Source organism: Homarus americanus, unplaced genomic scaffold (genome assembly GCF_018991925.1).
Source record: "Homarus americanus isolate GMGI-L3 unplaced genomic scaffold, GMGI_Hamer_2.0 scaffold51476, whole genome shotgun sequence".
NCBI classification, from domain to species: Eukaryota; Metazoa; Arthropoda; class Malacostraca; order Decapoda; family Nephropidae; genus Homarus; species Homarus americanus.
Genome location: NW_024736148.1, coordinates 5337885 through 5345539, shown reverse-complemented (window position 1 = coordinate 5345539; position 7655 = coordinate 5337885).

Below are 7655 nucleotides of genomic sequence, written 5' to 3'. Positions count from 1 at the left end.
AATTTTGAATCAATTATAGCAGATAGCATCCGATCGCATCTAGAGAAAAGCAATTAATCTACGACTCCGCCAAATATGGGTTTACAAAGGGAAAATCTTGTCTAACAAATCTGCTAACGTTTTTTTAGAAAGCCTTTCGAGGTAGTAGATAATGACGAAAATTACGATGTTATTTTACTTAGACTTTTGTTAAAGATTTGACAGAGTACCGCATCGAGGCTTCTGAGAAAAATTAAGACCATGGCAGTATCGAGGGGAAAGTTTAAATTGATGAAATCATGGCTCACCGATAGAATGCAGAGGGTGAGCGTAGATGGTGTTAACCTGAGGGGCCGTGTAACCAGGTGGGGTTCCCTTAGGTCAGTACTAGCCTAATTTCTTGTTCATAATCTACATAAACGATTTAGATATCAGATCAGCAGTGACATACAGTTTTGCAGATGACACCAAAATAGGCGGCAAATTAATTCAGGGGAGGATGCAAATGCATTACAGGAGGATCTAAATAAAACCGTGTGTGGTCTGACAAATGGCAAATGAAATTCAACACCAGCAAGTGCAGCGTACTTATTATTGGAAGAACAACATTTATAATGTATACAGCCTTAACAACATCAACTCCAGAGAAGTCGATTCTAGAAAGAGACCTAGGGGTACTTAGAAGCCCGGACCTACGGCCCAGAAAACAGTGCGTTAGCGTTCGAAATAAGGCAAAACAGAGTATTGGGTTTTATATCTAGAAGTGTGGGCAGAGGTTCTATTGCAACTATATATCTTGCGCTAGTCAGCCGCACCGATTGAGGTGGTTCAGTTCTGGTGCCCCTATTATAGAAAATGGATATAAATTCACTAGAGTCGGTGCAGCGAAGAATGAAAATGATTCCGGGATTCTAGAAACCTCCATATCAGGATATAAAGAAATTAACTTGCATTCCCTAGAAAGACGAAGAGTGCGGGGAGATATGATAGATGTATTATGGGTGAAAGGAATCAATAAAGGGATATAGATAAAGCTCTATAATATCCGAGCAGGATAGGACTCCGGAGCAACGGATTCAAGTTGGATAAGTTTAGGCTTAGAGGAGATAGAGAAGAAACTGGTTCACAAATAGGGTGGTAATGAGTGAACAAGCTTACCAACTTTGTAGTAAGTGCGAACTCTGGAAAGTTTTTGGTAAAAGGAGGCTAGATAGATTCATGCGGATGATAGAGAGTGGTAGTAACTCGGTCAGGGGAGCTGTTATGCACAGGCCAATCGGCCTATTGCAGACCTTATATTTTCTTATGTTCTATGTAACCTTCTCGAATTCCTGCTCACCCTCCAGCGTTGCCCACGGAGCGGGGGGTCAACTATCTACCCATCGCCTATTCTCGTTTTATAAGGCCTGACACTGCTGTGACCAAACCTTTCTATCCAGTGCCACTCAGTAGTAGGAGGGCGGCGGGTCAGTTATGTCTCTGTAACAAAAGCGTGTTCGGCACCTGGGCCTTCGATGAGCGGCAGAAATTGGACAGGATTACATATTCGTCAAGATCGTCTTAGTGAGGGTGAAAAAATCGATGTCGGACTTTTCATGCTAGACACGATTGTATTTTTGAAAACTCAATTTCCACCGAGTTGGAGGTGCAGCCAGGGTCACAGGCCTATAACCACAATCACCGCCACATGAGACAAAGCTTATTTTATTTTATTTTTAGGGTGTTGTGGTCAGCATGTGACAGCCAACCAGGGAGTGTAGTACTGTGCCTTCAGTTAACCAGTTCATAGTTGCCCACGTGAATGCAGAAGAGACTATAATAACTTAAAGTGAATACATATTGGCAATCAAGCTGGTATGACAATCACAGCCTATTCGTGTCATATAGGTGCCACAGGAGAGACTTTAAATTTTATTTGTTTGTGTTGCTCAAGGACTGAATTGTGTTTATAATACACCATTCACAGAGAGATACAGTACCACAGTGATAGTTCGAGAGGTCATCAGTGACCGCCGAAGTTGTAAATAACTTAAAGTGAGCGCTCACTCATGGGGAAAGGCACTGTGCCAGTTGAAACCAAGTCAGTCATAGGTGCCATGAGACTTTAAATTTTATGTTGATTGTAAAGTCATGACTGAAACTAAAGCCACAATACACCATTCAGGAGATACAGTGTACACAGTCGCAGACGACAACTCCATAGGCAACAGAGAGTAGCTAAGTACTTTTTCTCTCTTTATTTTCTTTGAAATAGGTGTAGATTTATACACAGTCTGCACCCCCCCCCCCACAACAACAACAACCATGAGTTTGATATGTGATTACTGCAGGGAGACGTCGGATATGGAGGATGCAGGCCTAACTAATGCAGCGTTTAGGAGGTTACTAACTGCCGTAAAGCTTGATGGCTGTTGCTGGTATTGCCCTGGCTGCATAGTCAAGGTGAATGAAGCGATTGCAATCCATAAGGGAACGAGTTCTCTAGGGACGAAAATAGATGAAGCAGGAGCCCTGCTGGTTGACAAACTGGAGCAAGTTGAGAAAGAGATCCTTGCTAAGACTGAGGAAGTAGCTAATAGAATGGAGGTGGTTGCTAAGAGGAGTTATGCGGACGTATTAGGAGGGCCACGGGGGGGGGGGGGGGGAGAGTAATGCAGAATCAGTACAGGTTCTACAGCAGATTGGGACTCTGAAAAAGTGTGTCGAAGAAATGAAAATTAACGCACCTACTGTTAGGGGAGAGGAGGAACACCAGGAACGGCTCCAGCGCAGGAACAATGTAATAGTTTTTGGAGTCCCAGAGAGCCAGGCAGAGGGAACTGTGAGTAAGGAAACACACGACAAGGTGCTGTTTCAAAATATTTGCACAGAGGTTCTGAAGATTCCATCAACCCCTCAGGATGTGAGGAGACTGGGACAAAAGCAGTGGGCTAAGCCTCGCCCCCTCAGGATCACACTAGGGAGTGAGGAGGAAAAATGGCAAGTTATCCGGCAGGCAAAAAACTTAGCAAGGAGCGAGGCATTTCGGGATGTATTTATTCACCCAGACCGCACGGTAATGCAGAGGGAACAGCACAAGAAGCTCCTGCAGGACTTGAAGCAGAAGAGGGAGGAGTCGAGGAGGAACGGGGACAGGTGCACATGGGTTATACTCAGGGGGAGGGTAGTGGAAACAAGTGTGCCGACACAGGGCCAGGGGGCAGCAGTGCACCCTCCACCCACTCAACCCCCCACCCGGGAGGCAGCACCAGCTCAGCCTACCGGACAGGAGGGAACGAACGCCGTGTAAACAATGACATTTTTAACCACACCCTGCAAAATACAGTGTACTTAGCAAATGCTGCAGCTTCTGAGAATGTGGGTGGAGCGGGTTTATTACTAAGAGCAGAGACGTTACCGAGAACAAATTCTGGCTTGAATGTCATGTACACTAATACTGACACGTTCCTTGATAAGAGGGAGGAGTTTGAAACACTACTAAGAGTACACCAACCAGATATTGTAGGAGTTGTAGAACTGTTGTACAAGAACAGGAGAATCGACCCAGAGAAATGTGAGTTCAGTATTGCTGGATATGACTCATTTACGAACCTAACTCAAGAATCCTGCAGGAGGGGTGTGGTTATCTACGCTAGGCAAGACCTTAGAGCCAGCCAGGCGAGGGTACAGGGAGAGGATGTCTTTGAAGAGTCCAAGTGGTGTAAAATTAAATTAAAGGGAGGGGACTTACTTATCGTCAGGTGTATCTACAGATCCCCGAACTGTGGCCCACTAAATCAAAGGAACTTAAGAACCTTAATAAACAATGCGGCGATGCTCAACCCCAGCCACCTCCTTATCATGGGGGACTTTAACTATGGCGACATCGACTGGAGAAACGAGTCAACCCCGAATGACTTGAATAATCCTGCTACTCTTTTTGTAGAAACTCTGAGAGATAATTTTCTGTTCCAACATGTGAGAGACCCGACACATTACAGAGGGGAGCAAACACCCAAGCCACTTGACCTCCTCATAACAAACGAGGAGGGTATGGTGGCCAAACTGGAACACCTTGCCCCAGTTGGCACCAGTCACCATACAGTGTTGTCATTCAGATTTAACTGTTACCTAGTTCAAGATAAGGCCAGGCCAAGGTGCAAATATTACAAGGGAAATTACAATGGGATGAGGGAAGAGATGAGGGGTATCAACTGGCCTGACTTATTAAGGTACAAGAACGCAGAAACTACGCTGAATATCATAACTAGTAAAATGACCCATTTGATCGATAAATATATACCCAAGACCAAACCCAGTGCTTCCAGGAATACGAGAGGATCCCTACACATGAACCATGCGGCGGTCGACAAAATTAAGAAGAAAACCCAGAAATTCAAGACGTGGGTTGGGTCAAACGATGAGCAAGACAGGAGGATGTATGCAAGAGCCAGAAACCAAGCAAAGATAGAGTGTAGGAGGGCTGAAAAGGAGTTCCAAAGGCTGGTTGCACGCGAGGTCAAGTCAAACCCAAAGGCGTTTTACCGCTATGCAAAGTCGAAATTGAAAACGCAAGTAGGAGTATCAGACCTGAGGCTTGAAGATGGTAGTTACGCTGATTCTGACCAGGATAAAGCTGAGGCATTGAACAGCTTCTTTTCCTCAGTGTTCACAAGAGAGGATGCAACTAACCTTCCTGCGTTTGAGGACAGACGGTTCGACACAGCACTGACCCACATTGTGTTCACAGAAGAGGGTATTAGAAATAAACTGTCCAGGCTAAAGGTCCATAAGAGTCCCGGACCTGACATGGTGCATCCTAGAGTGCTAAAAGAGCTGTGCAACGAGCTTGCAGAGCCCCTGAAGATTCTGTTTTGTAAATGCCTGGATGAACAAATGGTCCCCAGTGAATGGAAAGTGGCTTATGTGAGTCCTATCTTCAAGAAGGGCGATAGGCACTCCACGAACAACTATAGACCGGTGAGCCTGACCAGCATAATATGTAAAGTACTTGAGAGTATTATCAGAGATGCAGCGATGGAACATCTACTGCGAAACAACCTTGTAAAAGATTGCCAACACGGTTTTATGCCGGGGCGCTCTTGCTTGACACAATTGCTCAAGGTATTGGATATTTGGACCCATATTCTAGAACGGGGTGGTAATATCGACAATATTTACCTAGATTTTGCCAAGGCTTTCGACAGTGTACCCCACGAAAGGTTGAAAATCAAACTGGAAGGGCACGGAATTCGGGGAAATGTCCTAGCGTGGATAGAAGACTTTCTACATGACCGCAAGCAGTGTGTGGTGATTAATGGCACGAAATCGTCATCTGTACCTGTAACAAGTGGGGTACCGCAGGGTAGTGTATTGGGCCCGCTGTTGTTTGTTTGTTTCATAAATGATATGCCTGACGTTGTACACTCCTCCATACAAATGTTTGCCGATGACGCCAAGTTATTTCAGGAAATTAAGAACCAAGCGGACTGTGAAGAGCTGCAGAAGGACCTCTGTGGGCTCCAGGAATGGTCGAAGGAATGGCTGCTGAGATTCAATGTCACGAAGTGTAAGAGGATGCACCTGGGGCGTACCAACGGTAAGGAGGCGTACCATATGTCCCAACGGGATGAAGAAAATGTACTAGTTGAGACTGTGTGTGAGAACGACCTAGGTGTGTATGTTGACAATGAGCTGAAGTTCTCGGGCCATTGTGAAAAGAAGGTAAATCAGGCAAATAAATTATTGGGTCTTATAAGAAGGTCGTTCAGATATCTAGACGGTCCGTCCCTCGTGACGATCTTCAGGAGTGAAGTGCTTCCCCATCTGGTCCCCGAGATATGCTAGGGACTGTCAGTTGGTTGAAAATGTTCAAAGGAGGGCCACCAAACTGGTGCCTGCACTTCGGCATCTCAGCTACCCTGAGAGATTGGAGCGCCTGAACTTGCCTAGCTTATACTACAGACGGGCAAGGGGGGACCTAGTTGAGGTTTATAAGCATCTCAAGGGGCACTACTCAGTTGAGTGTCCTTACTTGGAGCTGGCGGACGCTCGCCCCACAAGGGGTCACAGCTCAAGATTGAAGAAGCAGCAGGTCTAGAAAACTGTGAGGGCAAACTTTTTCGGAGTGAGGGTTGTAAACTCTTGGAGCAATCTACCAGAGAGTGTTGTGGCGGCACCGAGTGTGAGCTCTTTCAAGACCAGACTTGACCAACACTGGAGCAGGTTCAGGTACATTAAGGACCCGGTGCATGCCACTACTTGCCAACAGTGCGGTGACCCAGAGACGTGACCACCGATCCTTGGGCGGCTAGCAGGAGCCGACACTTTGGTGAAGAATATAAAAGGAAGAGACGTGACCGATCGCCCAAGCAGCTAACAAGCCGATCAGTGGCAAGATAAAAAAAAAAAAGTAAAGCAAACACCTCCGTGCCAGCTTAGCGGCTGCCGCTCCCGCCAGCGACCTTGGCGTCCCTCAAGCCGCGTGCCCTCACTCTGGGCACCCTCACCACCCAGCTCTCTCTACTCAATGCTTATTACCATGCTACCTACCCAGCAACAAGCTGCATTGTACATCCAATACAATATGTATACAGTGAGCACATTGTGAGTTTCCTTTATCCATCCCATCCTGAGTGTAAACCAATATCTCATAACTCCTAATATACTCACCATATATATATATATATATATATATATATATATATATATATATATATATATATATCGCATCACTCTACGAACGTGGCAGTGTATATCTTGTGTTTACTCCAAACCGACAACTCGTTCATTGTGTTAGCTGGATGGGCAACTTTCAAACCGGAAATATACAGTAATTCGTGATAGTGGCTCTGAACTTTGTGTTGAATCTCTGGCCTCATTTCATTCCCAGTGGCTGCCTCGTTCACCCTTTCCACCATATAGTTTGGGGTGTGGTCAGATATACTATATAGTTACTGTCGTATCTACACTGAGCGCTGGGTGGGAGGTCGTGGGGACGGTGGGGCTGGGGATTGACTTGCTGTTCCTTCTTGTCCAGTCCCTTGATTCTGTATTGTTGCTTTTTCCTCCACTGTTTGCTTGCTGCATTTGATTTGCTGGCCATCAACAGCTGGGTCATTACATCCGCCCCTCCACGACTTCCCCCCTCTATATAACCCACCAAGTCAATCCCCCCTCTCATTTCTCCTTCAGTTCCTTGTGTTGTTCCTTCTGTGCCATCTGGAATTATGAAAATGTTCCGAAACGATGAATTCGAATTCGTTGCCAAGTTTGTTGCCTGCCGTTGAACACTATACTGTATATCCCACTTTGTTTCTTTACATTCTTCTATGATCTTGAGGGGGCCTGGCTTATTCTCCAGCTTTCCCCCCACCCTAACTATTTCGTTAGGTGTAGTTGATATATTTTGAGCTCCTGTACATATTTTCTGAAAGTTCACCTTGTGTGTTTTTCTGCTTTCAGCTTTGTCTGACTGGCTCTTAATAACACCATACACGATAATATTGTCTTTGCGCTCGAGACGATATTTCTCAAAGTTATCTTAAAAAAATATATAATAATTTGTGTAGCTAATAAAGTACTGATAATAATGGATTTTTGTTTTTAATGAATTACACAGAATCATTCATCCCTCCCGCTTCTCACATTTCTGGATCCACCCCTGATATGTGTGTAACTGTGGTTGTGTTTACATG